The sequence below is a fragment of the Dendrobates tinctorius genome, unplaced genomic scaffold (genome assembly GCF_039654945.1).
Source record: "Dendrobates tinctorius isolate UK_male_01 unplaced genomic scaffold, ASM3965494v1 ptg000314l, whole genome shotgun sequence".
Lineage (NCBI taxonomy): Eukaryota > Metazoa > Chordata > Amphibia > Anura > Dendrobatidae > Dendrobates > Dendrobates tinctorius.
Genome location: NW_027361981.1, coordinates 2891749 through 2916378, shown reverse-complemented (window position 1 = coordinate 2916378; position 24630 = coordinate 2891749). Strand labels below are relative to the sequence as shown.

Here is a 24630-nt window from a genome sequence, read left to right as displayed (position 1 = left end):
GGATTTTACCCACAGTAGAGGTTAAGCTCACGGGCCTATAATTTCCAAGTTCAGTTTTTGTCCCCTTTTTGAATGTTGGCACCACATTTGCTATACGCCAGTCCTGTGGGACAGACCCTGTTATTAAAGGGAATCTGCCACCTATTTTTTCGACTATCAGCTGTCGGCACCAACATCAGGGGCTTATCTATAGCATTCTCTAAAGCTGTAGATAAGCCCCCGATGTAACCTGAAAGATCAGAAAAACGAGTTTTATCATACTCACCGGGTCCAGTTTTGGTCCGATGGGTCCGGTCCGGCGCCTCCCATCTTCTAACGGTGACATCTTCTTCTTTGCTTCCAGTCGTGGCTCCTGCGCCGCCGTACTATATCTGCCCTGTTGAGGGCAGAGCAGAGTACTGCAGTGCGCAGGCATCGGGAAAGGTCAAAAGAGGTCCGGCACCTGCGCACTGCAGGACTCTGCTCTGCCCTCCACAGGGCAGAGCAGTACGCCTGCGCAGGAGCCACGATGGGAAGCAAAGAAGAGGACGTCATTGTTAGAAGATGGGAGGCGCCAGACCAGACTGCGACACCCATCGGACCAAAACCGGACCTGGACTGCCCCTGGGTGAGTATAATAAAACTCGTTTTTCTTATCTTTCAGGTTACATCAGGGGGCTTATCTACAGCATTACAGAATGCTGTCAATAAGCCCCTGATGACGGTGCCGGCAGCTGATAGTCGAAAAAATAGGTGACAGATTCCCCTTAAGGTGCTTAATAACTCGTCTGCTTTACCTCCTACTCTTCCCATCATCTTATCCTCTACACAGACATCTGATTATGCGCCAGAGCTGCTTTTACATGTCATTATATTCATTTTTTTTCCTTTTTCTTCTGGGATGCTTGACCTATATAAGAAAGGTTACATATCACCTGATGGTAGTGCTGGATGGCATAGTGTCAAGCTAGTATCAGTCTCTATATATGCATCTACTGGCTAGTGTTTTAGGAAGGGGGAGGCCATTCTGGATGCTGTATTCTATGGCACAGACTTTTTGTCATTTTATATCAGAATTATTGCAAATATGAATACTGTGTATTTCCAGTGCAATAAGATTAAGTGCCATAGACAACAGCACTGTTCTGTATACATATGACTCCAAACTATATGACTATCTGTAGCATCGGGAGATACAATAAAAGGTTATAAGTTATTTCTTTGGGGGTGGAAAGCAAATTGGAGGGTTGTTTGTGTCATGCACAATGTGCATTACTGCAATACATCTCATTGAATGCTCATACATAATTTTAACCTTGGGGCTCAAGTCTGCAGTCACTCTATGTGACTGCAGACATGTGAGTCCTCACAGCGTCCATAGTGCGCACTGTCAGGATTCTCCGGTGTTGTTCATGTGACTGTAAGTATGCAATTTGTATACTTTCTAGTCGGCATATGACCGCATGTATGGAAATTGTAGTTTTGCGGTCATATGCCAGCCCGACACTGGGGAATTCTGACAATGTGTAGTGTGTGCACTCTGTGAGGATTCACAGGTCTTCAGTCACATAGACTTCAGACTTGAACCCCCCAAGCCTGGACAACCCCATTTAAAGAACAGGTTAATCCTTAGGAGCCTTATATTTGTTTATTTGGTAAAAGAATATATAGCAGCTTCTTATTATAGGCCTATAGAATATCGGATTGATCGAGCAGGACAGCGTCAGATCTCTCTGTAGACTTCAAATTCAGCAATTGAATGCAGGCGATGTCAGTCTGTACTGCACTTACAGGGTAGTAGGGAGGCAGCCATGGGAAGTCCAAATACATCTGTACTTTATACCAATCTGCTGAGTATTTTGTAGATTTTCCCTCTAAGGCCTGTTTCACACTTCCGTTTTTTCAAATCCGTCAAAATCCGTTGGTTTCCGTAAAAAAACGGATCCGCCATTTTTTTGCAGGATCCGTTTTTTTGTCCCATAGACTTACATTAGTGGTTACCGCGGATCCGTCAAAAAAACGGATCCGTTTTTTTAAAAACGGATCCGTCTGCATCAGTTTCCGTCAAAAAAACGGAAACGGATCCGTTTGGCGGACACAAAAACGGAAGTGTGAAACAGGCCTAAGATGCCATGCTTTCTGTGTGTGAGTATAATACAACCTTGGCAGGAATACAGCAGAGTATTTTTTAAGGTACGGTATGTATGCATTCAATAGCAAAGTTCTGCATGCACCCTCTGTAACTATGCGGTTATGAAGCTGATGTATGGCCTCCTCCAAATGTCCGTGTTTCACATATCTGAGATTTTACTGATATAACCTGTGCCCATTATAGTCTAGGAGGTGATCACATGTTTTTTATTGCATACTGATAATGTGGCCATCTCTGTTTATAATCGAAGTCATGCAAGAATATGGGGCCAAGAAAAGCTGGGACCTCACACTGCTGGCATCCTACTCTTGCTTTCCATTTTTCATTGACTGGTTGCTAGGAAAAGCTTGGGAAACCTCCATCAGTTTTTTTTTTTTATCATGCAGGAAAAACTGCTGAAAAACATAGATGGTAAAAACGAACACACTGATCAAATACTAATGAAAATCTGATCGGAACCATGGAGATCAGTCTGTTTGTATTTTCCCATATAAAAAAGTAGCTGGCAGTATGAGGCCTATCTGTGTGACTTTTACAGATCGCCGAGAAAAGAAAAACAGAAAGTAACAGGATCTGTTTTATTCAATAATGGAAATAAGGTAATAAAAATTATCTAAATTTCACAAGGTTTAAAAAGAGCGTACATATGTAGATCGGAAATCGGTGACGTATTTTTCCTCTAATTTTATAGAATTATTTGTTGCATCCTCATTTTTGACAGTTTTATTAGAGAACCTAGGTACAGATCTATGCTATCTACTTTATATGCGATTCTTTTTGCTAGGTTTCCCAGTGTGTTTTCTTTTCTTGTTTGTGTGGATCCAGTCTTTTACATTGTATTATGGGATTATTCGTTTAAAGTGAACTGGACAGCTGTTCCACGTTACCCGAACCATGTATCGGACATGACTCCATTATTACAGCCGTCTATGTTTTGTCTCTGAAATATCGGGGTTTTCAGACAAAGCATGCTTTGAAAATCCAGTTGGGGAATGTGGCCCCCGATTCATCAAGACTGTTGTTTTCGCCGCCATTCTTCATATAGAGAAGAGCGGGAGTAAGATTAATCAAATTCATGAAATATCTGTCCACCTCCTACTTTTGGTGTAGGGCGTATCTATCAGCTGCTGTGCGCAACCACAAGAGATGTATCTCTAGTCTGCTTGATGAGTTGGGGCCTATGCTGCTTGGATGACTAGTCCAAGAGGCCGGACCTTGGCAGTTTCTCCTTGCCCTTCTTCCCTAGACTAACAGGTTTCTCCTTACCTGTGTGTATACAGGGTGGGCCATTTATATGGATACACTTAAATATAATGGGATTGGTTGGTGACATTAACTTTCATGTTTGTGGCACATTATTATATGGGAAGGGGGAAACTTTTCAAGATGGGTGGGAGTGACCATGGTGGCCATTTTGAAGTCGGCCATTTGGAATCCAACTTAATTTTTTCCAATGGGAAGAGGGTCATGTGACACATCAAACTTATTGAGAATTTCACAAGAAAAACAATGGTGTGCTTGGTTTTAACGTAACTTTATTTTTTATGAGTTATTTACAAGTTTATGACCGCTTATAAAATGTGTTCCAAGACTGAAATCAGGTGTAGCCTTATAAATGGCCCACCCTGCAGAAAGAGACCGGCCAGCGGGCTAGTCATCCAAGAAGTATAGTCCACGGCCGCCTTTCTCTGAAACACCATAGTAATTAACGTGGCTTCAATAATGTGGCTGATTCATGCTTCCCGTGCTTCAGGCTGCATGAATCAGTTGTCCGGTTCACTTTAAATATATTTTTGATAAATTATTAAAGTTGATATTTTTTATGGACCATTGGTCGTGTCTGTTTTCCTTGGCATTTGTCATGCATATCAATAGAGCAATAATTATTGGTAATCTAATCACCATTCCCTTTTCTGTTACTAATTGATTCACATTATAATGTAGAGTGAATATATAGAGCTCTAAGTCCCTGATAAATAAGAAACAGATTCATATAGAGAATATCTAGGCAAGCACAAGTTTCCATGTTCCTAATAGGATTCACAGCTATTCTTTCTTCTATTCTTGATACGAAACAACTAAACATCCACTTTAATCTCAGATATTTTTTATTGCCAAAACCTACTTTGTAAATGAAAATCAATCCATTTTTATTGTTATCTGATCAGTTGTTCTCATTTGGCAGCTCATTAGTCATTAGTATAATAAAGTCTGTGCCAGGGTTGCGAACTTGACTTTTTATTATTTCTGGGCGGCTTACCAAGAAATCACGGACAGACAATGTTTTTTACAGACACATTGGATAATCATAATGAATTACTATGATTGTAAGTGATACATGTCTACAGCTTATAATTCTGATGTGACATCAGCTGCATTCACTGTAAAAGGATGATGATTGCAGACTAAATAATTTGCATAGATTTCTTCATTTAACAAAAAATAAATAAAAAAAATTACGGACACGGCAAAAAGTTATCTATCTTTAGGGATTGTCATGGGCGGATAGCAACCATGGTCTGTACCCTATATAGACCTCTGAAATATTATAAGTTTTTCCATTCTTGGTTGTATATATGTTGATGTCACGTTCTGTAAGGTCAGGTGTGTTTTATAAGCTTGCTACCGGATACTTGACGCTCTTGGGGTTTCCCTTACTATAAATCATTCCTGTCTCATGTCCTTGGAGCTTTTGTTCTGTTTGATGCATTTCTATTGTATTCTCCCTTTCATGCTTATACTATGTGGTTTGTAAGATGATATAATCTTATTTATCCTCCTTTATATTGTATTCACCTCTTCTCAGAAAGCCATAGGCAAAGGTTAGGAAGGCCGGGAGGGTAAAGCAAGTCTGTGGGTAGGAACCTTGAAGAGACCCTACACAAGTTCATCAATCTTGATGTCATCTCTCCTTTCACACTCTATTGCATGTTGGCTTTGACATCATTGATCCTAATGTCTATTTAATGTCAGCCCAGTCTTTGCAGTGACACTTCATGGTGAAGACAGATATTTTTGAAAGTCATATATTGGTGTTTTGGGCCTCTGATTGTTACATTCTCCTCTTCCAAACCATATTTTATACTAAAAGCTATAACCAAATTTGTTACCCTCAGTTCTCCCTACCCCCCACCAACGATTGGGACTTATTTCTTAATTTACATGTCACATCTGTCTCAGAACATGAATAATATACTGTTAGAACTTCTGCCCTGATTGCTAGGTGGCGTCACACTAACACTACGGTTAAGGCTGAACAGTTCCAGCTTGTGGTAGTTTACGGTTGCGTAACTAGAGTATGATGGGCCCCGATGCATGATTTGATCCGCCCCCCCCCCCCCATCCTGGTATATATATGTGTGTATGTATATATTCCTTATCCTGGTGCATATATGTGCCCCATCCTGATATATGTCCCTCATTCCGCTCCCCCACTGCGCGGCGTCCTCTTCTGAAGCCGGCTGCTGACTTCAGAGTGCAAACGACGGGAGCGTGTGACGTCACTGCCATGAGCCCCTAGTCACGTGCTCGCTGACATCAGCTGCTGACCTCTGATTGGCCTACAGCGTGTATTGGTGAGCACGGACCCATTGATGACGCACATCCAGCTGAAGTATTTGCTGGTGACAGTGGTCCCCTCACCCACCAGTCCCAGTCGTGATGGCAACCTCTGCGGCTCCAGTAGTTACACCCCTGGTAGTTAACTTTTAAATTGCTGAGACTAGTTGTCCCTTTCCTGTCCACCTAAGTTTTGCTGGAGTGAGATGGTATGTAATCATCGCTCTATTGTGCGCTATGGGTAGGGGCCCCTTCTAAATCACCCCCATCAGACAGTGTGCAGCTTCCAGTAATTTAGTTCAGCTAGACCTGGTCTCTCTGATTATTTGCTCCTCTCTGCTATTTTGTATATCCTGTTGTCTGACCTCAGCTTGTATTTTGAAAGCCCTCTTTCTTTCTGATTTTGTCCCGTCTTGGTTTTGACCCTACATGACAACCTCTCTTGCCTCTGGTCTCCTCCTCTGGCCAAAACAATCAAGTGGACCCATCTGTAAGAACAGATCCCCTGTACAGGGGTTAAAAGGAGCAGACAGGGTTTCATCTGGAATCTGCCAGAGTGGCTTGTGCCATGTTTTTCCGAGGTAGCCTTTTTGGCTGGTGTCTGGAAGACATGACAGCATGTTTGTGTTATTTTGCTGTTGCTAAGCATGAAGATCCCTTTCCTTCCTACAACTACATCCACTTTCTGTTCTGATCACCATTGACCCCTTTGACAATAATAATAATGATCATTGGACTGTGATCATCTTTTTATTGCATCTGTAGGATCTCATTATTATAATCATTATAACAGATCTGTCATTTTTCTTTGGGTTTTCCAAATTTTTGATGGATAGTTGTGCAACATGCTCCCATCAAGGCTGTCAAATATCAAAACCGTTAAAAGGAATCTGTCACCAGGTTTTTGCCACCTAGTCTGAGAGCAGTGTGATACAGAAACATACACTCTGGTTAGTGCGATGTGTCACATACAAGTCCTGTTACTTTTGATAATTTCATGCTCATAAAACAGTGATTTTATGACTAGAGGACTAATAAAACTGCTGCCCTGTAGTCCTCTATATTCATGAGCTTTGTGTAACCCTACCCCCATCACTGATTGGTAGCTTTCTTCCTGTGCACAGTGTGATGAACCCGCACCTTGCCACCCCACCTGACGTCACTATTACGTTGGAGGGGTTCACGTGGTGCGGTCTCCTTACTTGCAGCAACGTGACCTTTTGCACCCACTGGGGACACGTAAGGTCAGCTTAGCACAGTTCTATACAAACCCCCTTTCCACATGGGCTCAGGGAGGCACGAGGAGAATATGTGCCCCCCACCCAGTCTCTGACGTGGCTCACCACTCGCTCACAAACCTGACAGGCTGAGAGGCCCCTTTCATTAGCACCAGTGAAACAGCGCCTGGTCAGCCCGGTAGGACTGCCACCAGTTCCTCATTAGATATAAGCCAGGTCCGTTAATGGGATTATATCGTGCCAGAAACCAGCCCCGGTAGCATGTGAAGTTAAAGCCAAGAACATGGATGTGTAGATTTGTGGATCTAGCTAAAAGAGCAGACCAAGGTTAAATTATATATTTAAATAATTAAATTAAATATATTTAAATTATATATTTAATCGCTTTAAGGGCACACTAGGCAATTCACTGTACACACAATGGTTATACCCACATAATGGTCAGATATGCAAATACAGCTGAGAGTTCAAAGTTATAAGCTGATGGATCATGTCAATTACCTGTTCTACCATGTGTGCTAGGCCTCATGGGGCTGCCAGCTGGTTCAGTTCCTTCCAGCATGTACATGACGTGACCCTTTAGAAGTGAACAGCAAGCATGACAAAGAGAGATTGAGAGAGCACTTGGCCTTGCACAAGTATTTAAGTCCTTGGTTGGTTACGCCCTGTTCTGTCAACCGAAGGGGCCTTATACCCCTCCCCATGGGTGTTTAAAGCCAAAACTCCCAACACCTACAAAGGATCATAACTTCTACTAGCTGTTCTGCGTATCTCCCCATACTAGGGTGACAGAATAAATCGAGATCCTGGATGGCATTCGTCCCGTTCCAGAGATCTTGAAAATGTAACTAGTGTGTGGCTACGATTTGTGATAAATCTCTATATGAAATTCCCCTTTGATTGGACAAAGCAGTTACATAAAATAAGCTCCGTAGGAGGTCATCTTGCATGATCTTGGATGCTAGCTGGTGTGGCTGGAACACCTGCTGAGCCAGGTGTCCTGTTACAGCTACACATTCTGAAGGAGGATTGTAAGTAGCCATTAAGCACTCTCATTCTTAACACACAGTGTACACAGAAAACTGGCATCAGTGGTATGGGTGAGTTATATAAAGCGCAGCATTCAGATCTGGTAGACCTGTAGCAGTAAAAATAAGTGATTTTATCTAAACTGCAGCATGCAGGCCAGTAAGTAATATATGCTGGAATAAGGGTTTCTGCCCCTACATCATGCTGCTCTCAGATGGGGTAGCAATGTGTTCTCAAGCCTGGGAAGAAGGGAAAAAGCCGCTGACAGACTCCTCTGACAGCTTATCTACACTAAAAATGAATGGATTTAGAATTGAAATTCCAACTTCGCTCCCCTCATGTCACTTGATAATGGATAGTCGGGGGCCCCCCCCCCCCCCCAAACATATCATATGGCAGACTGGCTCTGCCAAAAAAAGTCTTCTTCAGCTGACATTTATCTATATTACAATCTATATTATATTTTATAGCAACAGTAACTAAAGCTGCTTTCTTAATAAAGAATGTAAATGACTGGACAAACGATATGTTCTCCACCCACAGGAGCCAAATGCTTCTTATTTCCAAATATCTACATTTCTTACAATGAGCTGCTCTGTAACTGCTGGGTTTATGTGCTGCCTCCTTTGCCCTGGTAATGCAGCTGGATACCAGCTGCTGTAAATCATTGCATCTTGCCCTGGTCTCACATATTACATATAAGGCAGCAGAGCTCTGAGCAAACGGCAGTGTAATGTGTTTGTATATTGTTCTTCCGTGCTGTGATAGAATGGTCAATAAAAAATGTACATGTGTGAATGATAGATGAGCCCTCCTTATAATATTTGATTTCTTACAAGCTCTTTCAGTGCATATTGAAAATGCTGAAAAATATTTCATGTTACGATTTTGTGTTGGCAAATGTAGTGCTGCCTGTGCTTCTGAAATAATATTACACGTGATGGGCTCAGTAGGTAAATGATGGTGATTTGGCAGCTAAACAGCTCACCGGATGATTCCAGTAGCATTCTCCTTTACAGCGCCTCAGAGTAAGCACGGGGTCTTCTGCCTTCATGACGTTCTCCTCCAAACTTGACTCACACAAAGCCCACTGTGTAAATAGTGGCGAACTGTGAGTACCGCGTGGTCCTATACATTACTTTTGTCTGTGTGATGTTATTGTACGGACCGCATGTTTTGTATTTTTACGACACATCCATGTTAGCCTTGTTGGGAGATCATCATCTGCCTTGTAAAATGGTGCGTTATTGGAGAAGACAACACCAGCAACTATCTGAATATAATTGTCCTGTAAAAGAGCTACAAGAGCCTTTATTTTACAATCTGTAAAGTGCAAGTCGCGTCTAATTGTCTCAAGGGTTTAATGAAAAGGAGGCCAGAGGCGTGCATCTGCTCGTAATTGGGCAAAGTAGACTGCATGCCATTTTTACTTTTTTTTTTTTTTTCTGAACAGGGCATTTCATTTCATGGTATTTCTGGTGGTAGACTCCCTACTGGCCCCGCTAGTTGCCCCCTTTCCTATGGATTGATAACTTTTAATGCAGGTAATAACCCTTTAAACCGAACCTGTCAGCAGGATTTTGGTAAGTAAACTACAGGCATTGTCAGGTTGGCAGTGTTACACTGATAAAAATGATACCTGGGATGAAGAAATCCGTCTTGTGGTTGTTGTGTAATCCGTCTTAGAAGTTTTCAGCTAATGATATGTCTGTGTTCCGGGGCAGGAGTGTAGGCAGAGCCTTATATTGGTGATGTTGGCCAGGGAAACCAAGGAAAGACCTGCCCACAGGCCACCCCAGAGCACAAATTTGGTCCTCATCAGAGAGACAGATTGTGTCTGCCCTAAAACACCACAATAAGACTCTCCTAAAGTCCCGCCCCGGAGCACGGACATATCAATAACTCAAAACTTTTAACACTGATAACACAAGAACCACAAGACGGATTTCTTTACCCCAGGTATCATTTTAATCAGTAGAACACTGCCAACCTGACAGTGTCTGTAGTTTATTGAGTACAATCGTGCTGACAGGTTCCCTTTTATTTAATAATTTATTGCCTAATTAATTGCGGACCATTTATTTGTATTTATTGTATATGGAAATCCCATAAAGAATATTTTCTTAGAAGACTTTTCTACACCCTCGTTTTGTTCTTGGCAAATTCCCCAAAAACGATGACACTGTAACTGTTTTTGACAATAATGCAGCTCTTTTTAACACTTATGCAGTGTGATTCTGTTTTTTTTTATTATTTTAGATGTAATTTATGCTAATAAAATTTATAACTTTGGTATAAAGATACTCTTCTTTTCTTTTTTTTTCCTCTGCTATAATTAGCGGTTAGTGGTTGTGTATAATTCTGTATATACAGTGTCCATAGACAGTGAGCTGCCTATCACAGGAGGGGGCGCTGTTGGACTGGGAGGCACGTGATCAGCTAGTCACAGCTATGATGCGCTCATGGCGCTTAAAACAATTGTAAATATACAAAAGCATTGCTGAAATCTGTGTTTTAACCCCTACAGCAGTGTTTCTCAGCTCTATTCCTCAAGAGCCACCTACAGGTCATGTTTTCAGAATTTCCTTAGTATTGCATAGGTGATGGAATTATTGCCTGTCCAGGTGATGGAGTTATCATTTGGGCAATGCTAAGTAAATCCTGAAAGCGTGACCTGTTGGTGGCTCTTCAAGACAGGAGTTGGGGATCACTGCCATACAGCACACGGTCTTCAGAATACATGGCATAAACCTGCTGACAGATTCCTTTTAATAATAACATTACTACCACACTAATTACGCAAAGTGAGTGTGGCAAAGATGCTCTAAATTTATAACACCCACAATAAAATATATAAAACACAATACAATCATGCAAACTAAACAAAGTTAAATTGAAATATACAGCTCTGGCAAAAATATTGAGACCCCTTCCAAATTTTCAGTTTGTCTGATTTTTCTCTGTATAGGTATATTTTTGAGTAAAATGTAAATTGCTCTTTTATTCTATAAACTACTGACAACATGTCTTCTAATTTCCAAGCACTAAATTTTGTATTTAGTTTCAGAAAATGAGAAATGGTCAAAATAACAAAAAAAAGCAGTGATTGCAGACCTCAAATAATGCTAAGAAAACAATTTCATAATCATTTAGAATCAACAATACTAATGTTTTAACTCAGGAAGAGTTCTGAAATCAATATTTTGTGGAATACCCATGATTTTTAAAAACAGCTTTCGTGCGTCTTGGCATGCTTTTCTCCAGTCTTTCACACTGCTTTTGGGTGACCTTATGCCACTCCAGGTACAAAAATGTAAGCAGTTTTTCTTTGTTTGATGGCTTGTGACTATCCATCTTCCTCTTGATTACATTCCAGAGGTTTTCAATGGGGTTCAGGTCTGGAGAATAATGGGGTTTTGATGTGGTGGTCTCTTTATTTTTGCCAGAGCTGTACATTTTAATATGCAGACTTATCTAAGATATGAGGTGGTTGCACCAACCTGTTTCCGCAAGTGGATCCACAAGTCCAGTTTTGGACTTTTGAAATTTTCCTGCACAACTTAGTATACAATCCATGATGTAGAAGACAGGAGTTCTCTGAAACGCGTAGGACTGGTAACGTGTAGAGATGAGCGAACATGAACTTAAAAGTTCGTTCCAAACGCCAATCACAGCCTTCTCCCGGAAGTCCATTGCAGAGAGAAAATTTTTCCAGCTCAAATGTTCTGGTCCCCATAGATTTCAAGGAGGTTTGGGTTCTGGTTGAAGTTCGACTACAGTTCTGGTACCCAAATCAAATTTTGGAATAAAGTTTGGGTTGGATACCAGAGCCCGAATTTCCAGGGGTCCACTCATCCCTAGTAGCCTGTCCTAACCAATCAGGAGCGGTATATGGCATCCTCATCCGTGGAGAAGGACTTTTAGGTAGTAGCCGCTGGCCGGGGCGCTACCCGGATTGCTCCGCATCATTTTCTGGATTCTAAACTAAGCTGTGCAGGACAGTTTCAAAATCCGATGCCAGACTTGTGGACCCACATGCCGAAACAGGTTGGCGCATCCATATTTTAGAAAAAAAAGAGGAAATGAAGGATGGCACTCACCGTTCAAATATAGTAGACTTTATTGAGTGCTAAAAGGCATCGGCACTGGAGCCATGTGCTAGGCACGGACTAGAGCCGTTTTGCGCTTCTGCGATTCTACGGGTCCTAAACCTGGACCCGTAGAAGCGCGGAATGGCCGTAGTTGAGCAGCCGTTCTTATTGAGTTTATGGCATTTATATTTTGTGTGTGATTTGATCCCCAAGCTCGCCGCTGGGGTTGTGGTGGTTGCGACGGTGCCAAACCTTTTTTCTTATCAGATTTCGAATGGACTGCATCCATATTTTAGATCAGTATTAAAATGTACCGTATATGTCAATTTACGGTAGCTTCTTTTAGTTTACATGATTGTATTGTGCTGTATATCTTTCATTGTGGGTGTCAATAGTTTAGTGTGATTTTGTTCTCAATGTGGGCAATTACTGTGGTATTAATTAGAAAATAAAAGCAGATTACTCAAACAGAATATTTCACAGTCTATTTTTTAAGTAAAACAATATATTTCCGTTGAATGCACTGGACGTTTCTGCGTTCTCTGAGAGATCATTTTTCATCATCAGATTACAATATTGTGTAAATGTATCTGTAGATGAGAATAAACTCTAATGTAAACCGTAACTCAAGATACAGTAATTGTTAGATATTTGCTAATTTACTCCACTCTGTAGGCAGATTATGTCTGTGTGTCACTGGTAGAAGTGTGAATGAATGCTTTCTAATGAAATCCTTACTACTACGTTCTTGTATAATTACCTACCATTGTCTGGGATTAGATGTAATACTCCAGATCTGTCTGGGACTTTGTGTCTCCCCTATTATCCATGTTCCTGTTCTACTACTGTGATGAATCTTTAGTCATTTTGATAATTTTCTGGTTATAAACAGTAAATGAGCAAAAAATCATTGAACATTTCTGTCCAATTCATAATGTCAACAATTGGAAGCTCTTAAAGGGGAAAATCATCAACAAATGATATATCACAGAGGAATACCATCGTAGGGAACCTTTCAGCAGGTATTTGCTATGTGATCTGAAAGCGGCATGATGTAAGGACAGGGACACTGATTCCAGCAAAGTGTCACTTAGTTTACTGTGTGTGTCAGTTGTGGTAGAATCCCTGTTTTTTCTTCTGCAGCAGAGCTTGGAATACTGAGCTCTGTATAACCCCGCCCCCACCACTGATTGGCAGCTTTCTGTGTACATTGTATATTAGCAGAAAGCTAATCGGTGTTGGCGGCATGATTGTGTAAGGTTCAGCCAGGACCGTAGTCGTGGCCGAGAACTCCGGGGCAGCGGAGTCCTGGCCTCCCGTCACGTAGACATGACAGTTTTCTGTCAGTACACCTGTCGCTTTCTCCTGCTCTCTCTCAGGGCTTTCTGTTATGCACTGCACATTCTCCTCAGAAGATGTGGAACAAACAGAGTCACAGTCCTGTTCAATACTTGAACAATCACCGTTACTGTTTCCTTTACACAGCACATACATATTCACTCCAGCATCGACAATGGACATTTTCTCCTCTGTCCCTGTCTTTCCCTCTCCCACTAAGCTCGCTTCCGGGACGGACCGCGCTCTCCGGTCTTTCAGCATCGACTCTGCTCAGTCTTACTCCAGTAGGGGACCCTCTTATCCGTTTAGCCCCGGTCTCAAGAAAATCCACAGATGAAATAAGCCGCCACATTCTGAGTGACCCGCCTGTACTGCTTGGTCTTCTGGCAACTGCAGACCCACTAATTCACTGTCAGCACTTCTCCTGGTGTTACTCCCTGATGAGATACTGGCCCGAATTCTGTATGACTGGGCTCTTGACTTTAACGTTACGGAGCCAACAGCCCTGTCAGGGCGCTCCTGCCCAACTGATTCAAATTTCTGGCTTAACAGCTGTTAGCCCCTCCTAATTTATCTATTTTCCAGATGAGCATCTCTAACCCCATCTAGTGGGCAAACTAGGGTACTACACTTTCCCTATCTATATAACAGTGTCCAATGTTAAATACATACAACAGATACAATAAATAGACATTTTCATGGCATGTATAACAAATATGAATAAAGTTAAAGGGAAAGAATACATACCATCCGACAATAAATTTAAAAAAAAAAAGATTATATATATATATAGGGAGGAGATGTAGGGTGGTGCTGAGCCATGGAGGGCTTTGTGAGTGAGGGTAATAAGTTTATACTGAATTCTGGAGTGGATGGGTAGCCAGTGTAATGACTGGCACAAGGTAGAGGCATCGGTGTAACGATTGGTGAGGAATATGATCCTGGCTGCAGCATTCAAGATAGATTGGAGGGGGGAGAGTTTGGTAAGAGGGAGACCGATTAGAAGAGAGTTACAATAGTCGAGACGAGAATGAATAAGAGAAACAGTAAGAGTTTTTGCAGAGTCAAAGGTAAGAAAAGGTCGAATTCTAGAAATGTTTTTGAGGTGCAGATGACAAGAGCGAGCCAGTGATCGAATGTGGGGGGCAAAGGAAAGCTCGGAATCAAGTATGACCCCAAGACAGCGGGCCTGTTGCTGGGGAGTAATAGTGGAACCACACACAGAAATGGCAATGTCGGGTATAGGTACATTAGTAGAGGGAGGAAACACAAGGAGTTCAGTCTTTTACAGGTTCAGTTTCAGATATAGTGAGGACATGATATTAGACACAGCGTTTAGACAATCGCCGGTGTTTTCTAGAAAGGCTGGCGTGATGTCAGGAGAAGAAGCGTATAATTGGGTGTCATCAGCATAGAGATGGTACTGGAAATCAAATCTACTGATTGTTTGACCAATAGGGGCAGTGTACAAGGAGAAGAGGAGGGGGCCTAGAACCGATCCTTGGGGGACCCCAACAGTAAGGGGAAGATGAGAGGAGGAGGAACTGGCAAAAGATACAGTAAAGGAGCGGTCGGAGAAATAGGAGGAGAACCAGGAGAGAACGGTATCCTTCAGGCCAATGGAACGGAGCATAGTGAGGAGGAGCTGATGATCCACAGTGTCGAATGCTGCAGAGAGATCCAAGAGAATTAGCATGGAGTAGTGACCATTTGATTTAGCTGTTAGCAGATCATTAGAGACTTTAGTGAGGGCAGTTTCAGTGGAGTGTAAAGAGCGGAAACCGGATTGGAGAGGGTCGAGAAGAGAGTTTTCTGAGAGATAGTGGATAAGACGGGAGTGGACCAGGCGTTCCAGGAGTTTAGAGATGAAGGGAAGATTAGAGACAGGTCTATAGTTGGCGGCACAGTTTTGGTCGAGGGATGGTTTTTTAAGTAGTGGATGTATGATGGCATGCTTAAATGAGGAGGGAAAAATACCAGAAGAGAGAGAGAGGTTAAATATTTTAGTTAGGTGAGGGGTGACAGCAGGGGAAAGGGACTGGAGGAGCTGTGACGGAAATGGGTCACTGGTGCAAGTAGTTGGGCGAGAAGATGCAAGGAGCCTGCTTACTTCTTCTGTGACTGGTTCAAAATCAGAGAGTGAGTTCGATGCAGTGGGGGAGGGAGGACAGTGCATGGTATGAGGTGATTGGGAGATAATTTCCTGTCGGATCTGGTCAATTTTTTCTTTGAAGTAATTGGCATCAGGAAGGCATCAGGAAGGGCAGAAAAATCATGCTATAGGAAAGGTAGTAATCATATGGAGAGGAAAGTACAATGTTAGAGCTGTGCTGATATTTGAACTAATGGAGTCACAACAGGCCTATAATGCTGGGGCAGATGAAACTTGGATATGGCAGCAAATTGAATATTAGGGAATCGTAAAATGAATAAAAGAATGAAGATTGCAGCCTGAGGGATTAGCGAGGTTCATAGAACACATGGCTTTTCAAGTTGCTATATGTTAGCTGACCTACAAGGTACACTCAGAACAGAGAATGCGAGAACTTGTTATTATGAAAACGCAGTCCAATCAGCAGGCAGAATGTTAACCCTTCACTCAGCCTGTTTTCACCTTCCTGACAAGGCCAAATGTACAATTCTGGCCACTGTCCCTTTATGTGGTAATAACTCAAACACTTCAACTTATCCCACTGATTCTGAGACTGTTTTTTCGTGACGCATTGTACTTCATGTTAGTGGTAAATTTAGGCTGATTTTTTATTTTTTTTTTTATTTGTGAAAATAGCGGAATTTTGGTGAAAATTGTGCAATTTTCAAACTGAATTAAGAAATCACATTTCCCACATGTCTACTTTACATCAATGTTTACATTTTTCAAAAATTCTTATTTTGTCAGGAAGTTAGGCGGGTTAAAAATTGATGATCAGTTTCTCAATTTTCCAACAAAATTAACTGTATCAAAATTTTCAGGGACCACATTAGATTTGAAATGACTTTGAGGGGTCTATGTGATGGAAAATGCGCAAAAGTGACAACATTTTAAAAGCTGCACCCCTCAAAATTGTCAAAACCACATTCAGTAAGTTGTTTTACCCTTCAGGTGCTTCCCAACAATTAAAGCAATGTGGAAGGAAAAAATGAAAATGTGACTTTTGAGTCAGCCCCAAATTTTGCATTTTCACAAGGGAAACAGGAAAAACTGGATCATAATTTAGTATGCGATTTTCTACTGAGTACACCGATACCCCAAATGTGGTGGAAAACTATTGTTTGGGCACACGACAGGGCTTCGATGGAATGGTCTGTGGGCACCATGTCACATTTTCAGACCCGTGATGTGCCTAAACAGTGGAATAAAACCCACAAGTGACCCCATTTTGGAAGCTACATCGCTCAAGGAACTTATTTAGATGTGCGGTGAGCACCTTGAACCCACAGGTGCTTCACAGAATTTTATAACATTGAGCCGTAAAAATAAAAAAAAATTATTTTTTCCGCAAAAAATGTTGGTTTTGCCCCAAATTTTGCATTTTCACAAGGGTAACATGAGAAAATGGACCATAATATTTGTTGTGCAATTTCTTCTGAGTGCACCAATATCTTATGTGTTGGAAAACAACTGTTTGGGTGCACGGCAGAGCTCGGAAGGGAAGGAGCACCATTTGACATTGAGTGCAAAATTGGCTGGAATAGATATCGCACGCCATGTCTTGATTGTATAGCCCCTGATGTGAATAGACACAGGAAAAACCCTCACGAATGACACCATTTTGGAAACTGAACCCCTCAAGGAACTTATCTAGAGGTGTGGTGAGCATCTTGAACTCTCAGGTGCTTCAAAGATGTTTATAACATTGAGCCATGAAAATGAAATAAAAAATTTAAAACAAAAATGTTGGTTTTGCCTCAAGACAGCAGGATAAATGTGCGCCGAGCCTTGCTGCGATTTTTGGAAGCAGAATGAACAAATTAGCAGCAGGTGAAGAATTGTTTTTATTTTTTTATGCCGTTCCTCGTGCGGTATAAGTCATTAGGCGACTATTCTTCTGGTCGGTGCGATTTACAGCGATACCAGATTAAAATTTTTTTATGTTTGGCTGCTGTCACTTTTTTTGCAAACTAAAGTTTTTGAATCACCATATTTTGAGAGCTATAATTTTTCTATAATTCTTCCGAGCTAGTCATGTGAGGGCTTGTCTTTTGCAGAACTAGTTGACGTTTTAATGATAAAAGTGATAAAGCAGTTTTATTCTTCGGCTTAATACGATTACAGTGTTACCCCATTTATATAACTTTTTTTTGTTTTTATAGAAAAAAATGTTTGCATCGCTGTATCCTGAGCGCTGTATCTTTTTTTTTGCTTTTCCGCCGATGCAGCAGTATGGCGGCTTGTTTTTTTTGTGAGACAAGATGAAGTTTTCAGCAGTACCACTTTTATTCACATTAAACTTTTTGATCGCATTTTATTCTACTTTTTTTGCTGTATGAAGAAAAAAGTTTTTTTGCCACATTTTTATTAATTTTTTAACAGTGGTAACAAGTGTACACTGGCGCTTCCTGGTCTATACGCTATGGATAATAGGGGTTAACTGCTGCTGGTATATACTGGGTCTGTGCTTACCCAGAAGTGTAATAAAACGAATAAATGAAAAAAGAATATACCTGCGCAAGTGGGGTTATCCAGAGTACAAATCAGACCACAGTCCTGCCTTGCTGGTAGCGAAGTAGCGAACACACCGGGATGAACTGTATGCGGTGGTGCGCGTGCCACAGCGGTGTGAGTCGGGGATGTGACGCTGAAGAAAAGTCGCCCCAATAGGCGATGTGGTAGGGTGATCTCCAGCGCTAACAGCCGCTGAAGGTGGAGAAGAGTGGCGGCGCGCTCCGGCCGAGAGGCGCCGCCAGTACACAGCAGCTGTGGCGTGGAGGGGAGGGAAGGAGGCGAGGCTGGGTGACGTCACCGGGGAAGGAAGGGAGCGTGTGCAGGCCAAACTAGAAGCCAACGCGTTTCTAAGGTCTACGGACCTTCTTCGTCAGGTATTTACTGAAAGGGGTTAACTAATGTGACCGTTTTATAGGTTGAGGCGTTCCGGATGCGGCGATACCAAATATGTATTTTTTTTTTATTTCACTGTTTTTTGTTTTTTTTTGTTTTTGTACTGAGTCCCTGGTCTAGCAGGCTTGACATATATGGCTGACCTGGAGGTTGTCACAACGACCTCTGGTTGCCATTGCAACCATTGCGCCCATGTTTTGACGTCACGGGAACCCCCTCCTTTTCCTTCTCCCAGCATTCTATTTGATGTGATCACTATGGATCGTGGCATTTGGAGGGTAAATGGCCTGGGGCGGTGCGGGCATCGCACCTGGCAGTGACAGCCGGAGCTTTCCAATAACTTGCGCTAAGCCCCGGCAGTGATATTGCTGGCACAGCTCTTGTGCCCACATGATTTTCATGACAGAAATTTACCTCAGTTTGCTAGAATCCCTTCCCGAGAATGATGTAAACTTAAACCAAATGTCATGAAGAGGTTAAAGAGGACGCGGACCTCAGTAGATTGATATATAGTTTAGTGAAAACAGATTTAGGCTGTGTGCCCACGATGCGATTTTTAAGCGTTTTTGCAGCGATTTTCGGCGCGAAAACGCTGCGAAAACGTTTAAAAATCTTTTCGCATGCAAAAATCACGGCAAAATCGCGAACATAATCGCGGTGAAATTGCGCGGGAAAAAAAGCGCGATTTCTGGAAAGGAGTCTGGTTTTCAGTGTCCGGATTAAGGCTATGTGCCCACGTTGCGTGTTAAAACGCACACTAAAAACCGGACTCCTTCCCAGAAATCGCGCATTTTTTCCGTGCGATTTCGCCGCGATTTTCTCAAGCACTTTCCAAGCGATTTGAAGCGTCGCTTGGAAAGTGATTGACAGGTTGGTCACACGCGTCAAACATAGTGTTTGACAAGTGTGACCAGGTTTTTACTATTGAGGCCGCCTATGCGGCATCAATAGTGAAAGATAAAATGTTAAAAATGATAAAAGAAAAAAAAAAAAAATCGGGGTATATTTACCTACCGGCGTCCCGCGCTGCCATCCCGGGCCTCAGCGTTCCCAGTAATGCCTTGCGAGACCTGTGATGACGTTGGTCTCGCGTTACTATAGCGATCTCGCGAGACTACGTCATCACAGGACCTTGCCGCAAGGCATTACTGGGAACGCTGAGGCCGGGAATGCAGCGCGGGACGCCGGAAGGTAAATATACCCCGATTTTTTTTATTTTTTATTCTTCTTTTTTTACAGGGGTATGGTACCCAGGGCCTGGAGGACAGTCTCCTCTCCTCCACACCGTGGGTACCAGCCGCACATGAGACGCTTAACTTCGCGCATGGTGGACATAGCCACATGCGGGAAGTAAGCGATTCTCATGCATTCCTATGGGTGCGGAATCGCGGCAATTCTTTGCGATTCCGCACAAAAGAATGAGCATGCTGCGATTTTTCCGCGATGCGTTTCCGCCGCGGAAAAAAGCGCAGCATTAGCACAGCATGTGCGGAATGCCATAGGAATGCATGGGGGGCGTTCTGTACACGATTTTTAAACGTTTTCGCAGCGTTTTTGTGCCAAAAATCGCGGCAAAAACGCTTAAAAATCGCATCGTGGGCACATAGCCTTAGTATTTTAGTAGATCAGTGTGCATACAGAGATCGCTGTCAGTCACTGATAGGACCACCCACTGGACCCAAAGCCCTAGAAAGCGTGTTAAATGATTAAAACACAGGTTATAATGAATCCTTTCTCATAAACTACTGTATATATAAATCTGCTCTGATCTATAACATGTTGCCTGCAGATTAAACTGCATTTTCACGGTGATAGGTTCCTTTTAATGGATCCTTCGGATTGTTAAATATTCTTTCTGATTTTTCAGACCCTGGAAAACTAAGGATTCACAACACACTTAATGTTATCTAGTCTTGAATTATTTTCTAGTATTATTCCTGCATCTTGCACTATTTATCCTTGTATAATATGTTGGTGTGATAGAAGTGCTATGCAATATCCCAATAATTTTATCATATGCATAGGAACGTTTAGTACCGGGGTTCACATGATGACTTCTATTTTGCCAAGGTCATTTGTGTAGAATGTTTTCTTTGGCTCCATTGTTTGCCTGTTGTTGCAGCTGAATACTGTGCTGAACCCCCCAGAAGGTGTTGAGTTTACCCAACCTTACCGGTGCATTCCATCCTCCGGCTGATGTGTACAGGCTGGCCTGCCTGGCGGCTTCCTGCTTTCTTTCTGATTAGTCAAGACAAGCTTTAGTGTCAATCGCGCCTTCTTACTTCTTATACAGTCTGAGCGATTTGTGTTCTGATTTAGATTGATGTGGCTGCAGTCACATACCCTCCAATCCACTGTTTTTCTTGAATGCTTTCTACGCCTCGAGCTTCTCCCCGCACAGCTCTTTTTAGCCGACAACTCAACTGATCCAAGAAAGTCTGCTCTTGCATTTTCTAGTAACAGTCAATCATTTTCAAGGCAACATAGTAAAAGTGGTGTTTAGTAAGTAATATAGAATAACTGAGCACAATAAAGAATATGTACAGTAAGTCTAACATAAAATAAAAATGTTGTGTATACCGCAATATTATCAAATATTTGGATAAACCAATTGCTGTTTAATATGTAAGGAGGCAATGTGTTAGTTTCTCTAAGGGTCTCTGTATAGAGCAGGAATTCTGCTCCCCAGTTTGTGTTCTTATTACATCGGTGTGTGACTCAACGTCATACATCATTTAGTGAAGATGAACCTGTTTTGGAGATGTAAAGTGGCCGTAGGCAGTAGCCATGACCGTGCTGTTGCTATATATCGCCCCAGTACTTTACAGGAAAATCGGGTCCCAGTGCCAATGTGTGTGGATCACACTCACTTGTTGGCCGCAATCCTTCACCATCTCCAGGCCTCCATCTTCAGGAGCCACCGCACATACAGCTCTGGCAAAAAATAAGAGACCACCACATCAAATCCCTGTCATGGCCAGCCCAATCTCCAGACCTGAACCCCATTGAAAACCTCTGGAATGTAATCAAGAGGAAGATGGATAGTCACAAGCCATCAAACAAAGAAGAACTGCTTACATTTTTTCGCCAGAAGCAGTGTGAAAGATTGTTGGCAAGCATGCCAAGACGCATGAAAGCTGTGATTGAAAAATCATGGTTATTCCAGAAAATATTGATTTCTGAACTCTTCCTGAGTTACAACATTAGTATTGTTGTTTCTAAATGATTATGAACTTGCTTTCTTTGCATTATTTGAGGTCTGAAAGCACTATTTTTTTTTGTTTGTTTTTTGTTTTTAATTTTGTCCATTTTTCTTTGTCAGAAAAAAATACAAAATGTGCTACTTGGAAATTCGGAGACATGTCAGAAGTTTATAGACTAAAAGAACAATTTACATTTTACTCCAACAAACTGAAAATTTGAAAGTGGTCTCTTAATCTTTGCCAGAGCTGTATATCAAGGGACTCCCTGTTCATTTCAACAACCAAAAGTTTACTTGACTTTGCAAGTTCATCAGATTGCAACACAGTATTGGACACCACACTTCCCTGTCCTTGTTTCCTTTACACATCACACCCTCAGCATCACTATCCCAGTTCCTCCTGTACTATCCCAATCTCTCACCCCCTGGAATTCCCATTTAATTCGCAGTCCAACCAGAATCCTTTACATTCCCTTCTCGCAGGTCCAAGACTATGGTTCTCTGTACGCCAGAGGAAAAGACACTCACCATAGTACCTATGCTGATACCTGAGCTCCATACGTTGCTGGGATGTCATGTAAGGCTTCCCACTGCCATGAACAACAGGTACGTGAAATTGACCTTGGTTCCTGTACTTCCCTTTCTGACTAGCTATCAAAAAGTCCCTGCTTTTCACTAGCGCTATCCCCGTCCCACTATGGGCTAGTCCCAAACGTTTAGTGCAATGAAAAGGATTTGTAGACCCCATAGTACATCAAAAAAATATCATGTGGGGGAAACCGCTATAAGAATCAAGTTCAGACCAATACTGCCACTTTAAATATGCCAAATATACATTGAAATAGTTTCATAATTAAACAAGAAAATCTTTATTACAAAAATCACACAGTGGGAGAAAGACGGTACAAACAAGCCCCTAAAAAACCCTTAAAACAGTTAGGGAAGCGTGGTTCAGATAAGATATAACTGACATGTGCAAATATAGCTAATAGACAAGTACATAGCCAGCACTGTAGTTCCACTTAGGGTACCGTTACAATTAGCGATGCACCAGCGATCCCGACAACGATATGGATCGCTGGTGCATCGCTAAGTGGTCGCTAGTGAGCTGCCACACAGGCAGATCTCACTAGCGACATCGCAGCGGTCGGGGGTCGCTACTTACCTGTCAGACGAGGCGATCCTGACGTCCTCCCGCCCGCGTCCACGCGTTGCTCGTCGGCGCCACAGGAAGCCCAGCAGGAAGCGCCCGACGAGAAATGATCCAGGACGTTCTCGTGCGACCAGCAATGAGCAGCGGGGGAGCCGGTCGGAGGTAAGTATCAGACATAGCGATATCGCTAGCAATATTGCTGCTACGTCACAAAATCGGTGACTTTACAGCGATATTGCTAGCGATATCGCTATGTGTAATGGGGGCTTTACTATAATGGCCCATGGTCTATATCTCTAAGCTAAATCTGTTTAATATACTCCTGCTGCTTCACATTGGTTTTGGTTACTTCCTTAGTGCAGGTAACATACCTAGCAGCATAACCATCTTTTTTTGCCCTTTTTACTTTTAACTCCATTGCCTTGTAATTATTCTAACATGGAAAACTGACAGCTGGGGGCTGATGTTAATATTCTGGGAGGGGGCCAATAGCCATAAAGGTTCCCAGTGTATTAATAACAGTTTACAGCTGTTTGCTTAGCCTTTACTAGTTATTATAGGAGGGACCCTAAACAAATGATGTTGGGTCCCACCTCTATTTACTAACCAGCAGAGGCTAAACAGACAGCTGCGGGCTGCTATTAGGCTGGGACGGGGCCATGGATATTGGCCCCTCTCCCAGACAAGAATGCGTCTGCCTTTGACCTGCGGTGACGTCTTTATGGTTACCAACGGTGACGGGCAGCCGTTTTCATGCGCAGACCAGTGTGTTCCTGCTGGCATGGTGAGCCGGATGTCACATCTCTCCAAAATATTAAGACCCAAGCTCTTGGGGTATAATGACCTAAATAAAACAGAGGTCCATAGGTCACACAACCCTTTTGAGAGCTGGCTTTGAAGCAAATCCCTTGCCCTAAATTATATTTTCTATATTAGAAGTTGACATGCGTCTGTTCTCTATTGATAAAGCGTGAGCCAAGGAACCCTATTTCATATTGCTGTACCAAATATGATAAGATGCCAATTAAATAAGCAAGCGCCACAACAAAATGAAAAAAAAAAAAAAGCTGTAACAAAGGCTTTTAAATCCATCAGAATAAATTTAACCCCATGGAAAAGCGCCAAACCAAAGGACAGATCTAACCAGCGGAGATTCACCGAGAATATTTTCCCCTGTAAACATTATGTAGCTGAGGAACATTAATAAATAACACCATCTCTGTTTGTCTGTAATTAAAACACAATTAAGATGTTGAAGATAGGAGAGGATGTTTTGTGTTTCATCCATCTTGCACTGGGTTATTGCTTATGTGTCATTGCTAAACCGTTAGTAAGACATGGAGCTGTTATTGGACAGCTGTAGTCATTGAGACAGTGAAAATCCCGAATGAACTTACATTAAAGAAAATCTGTAGACACTTCTGACTTCTCAACTCTGCTGACAGTACTAGGTAAGTTATAGATAAAGCATACATTGGTGGATGGTCATGCAAACCCTCCCATCAGGAGCCTGCTGCTGCTGTCACTAGAGTCCAGGACACTTCCGATGGGGCACCTGCTACTGCAGCATAAGGAGAAATTCCGATCAACCTTATTTATCATGCTTGCCTAATGCTGACATAATCCACGGCAATTCATGGAGATTGTCATCATTCATCGTCCCCATTGGGATCATTGCTTTACCCCATTACTCTTCCTTTTCAGCAGTTTTTGGGTGTCAGAACAGTTGACAGATTCCCTCTAAGATGATGGAATAAAGAATGGATTCTTGGCGAGTTCCAGTGATGGTCTTTGACCTATTTTACCAGACACCTGTTAGGCTTTGCCAGTG

The 24630-nt window shown here is 42.2% G+C and overlaps 1 protein-coding gene across 10 annotated transcripts in view; it reads left to right on the top strand.

Moving 5' to 3' along the window:
* The window catches only part of APBB2 (amyloid beta precursor protein binding family B member 2), a 432059-nt gene that overhangs the window by 9759 nt on the left and 397670 nt on the right, over positions 1-24630 (top strand). The window contains exon 2 of one of the 10 annotated variants that reach the window (XM_073561131.1): positions 22130-22252. The exons of the other annotated variants lie outside the window; for them this stretch is intronic. The gene's annotated coding sequence lies outside the window, so the exon portion shown is untranslated. The remainder of the gene's footprint in view (positions 1-22129; positions 22253-24630) is intronic. 10 annotated transcript variants of the gene reach the window in all.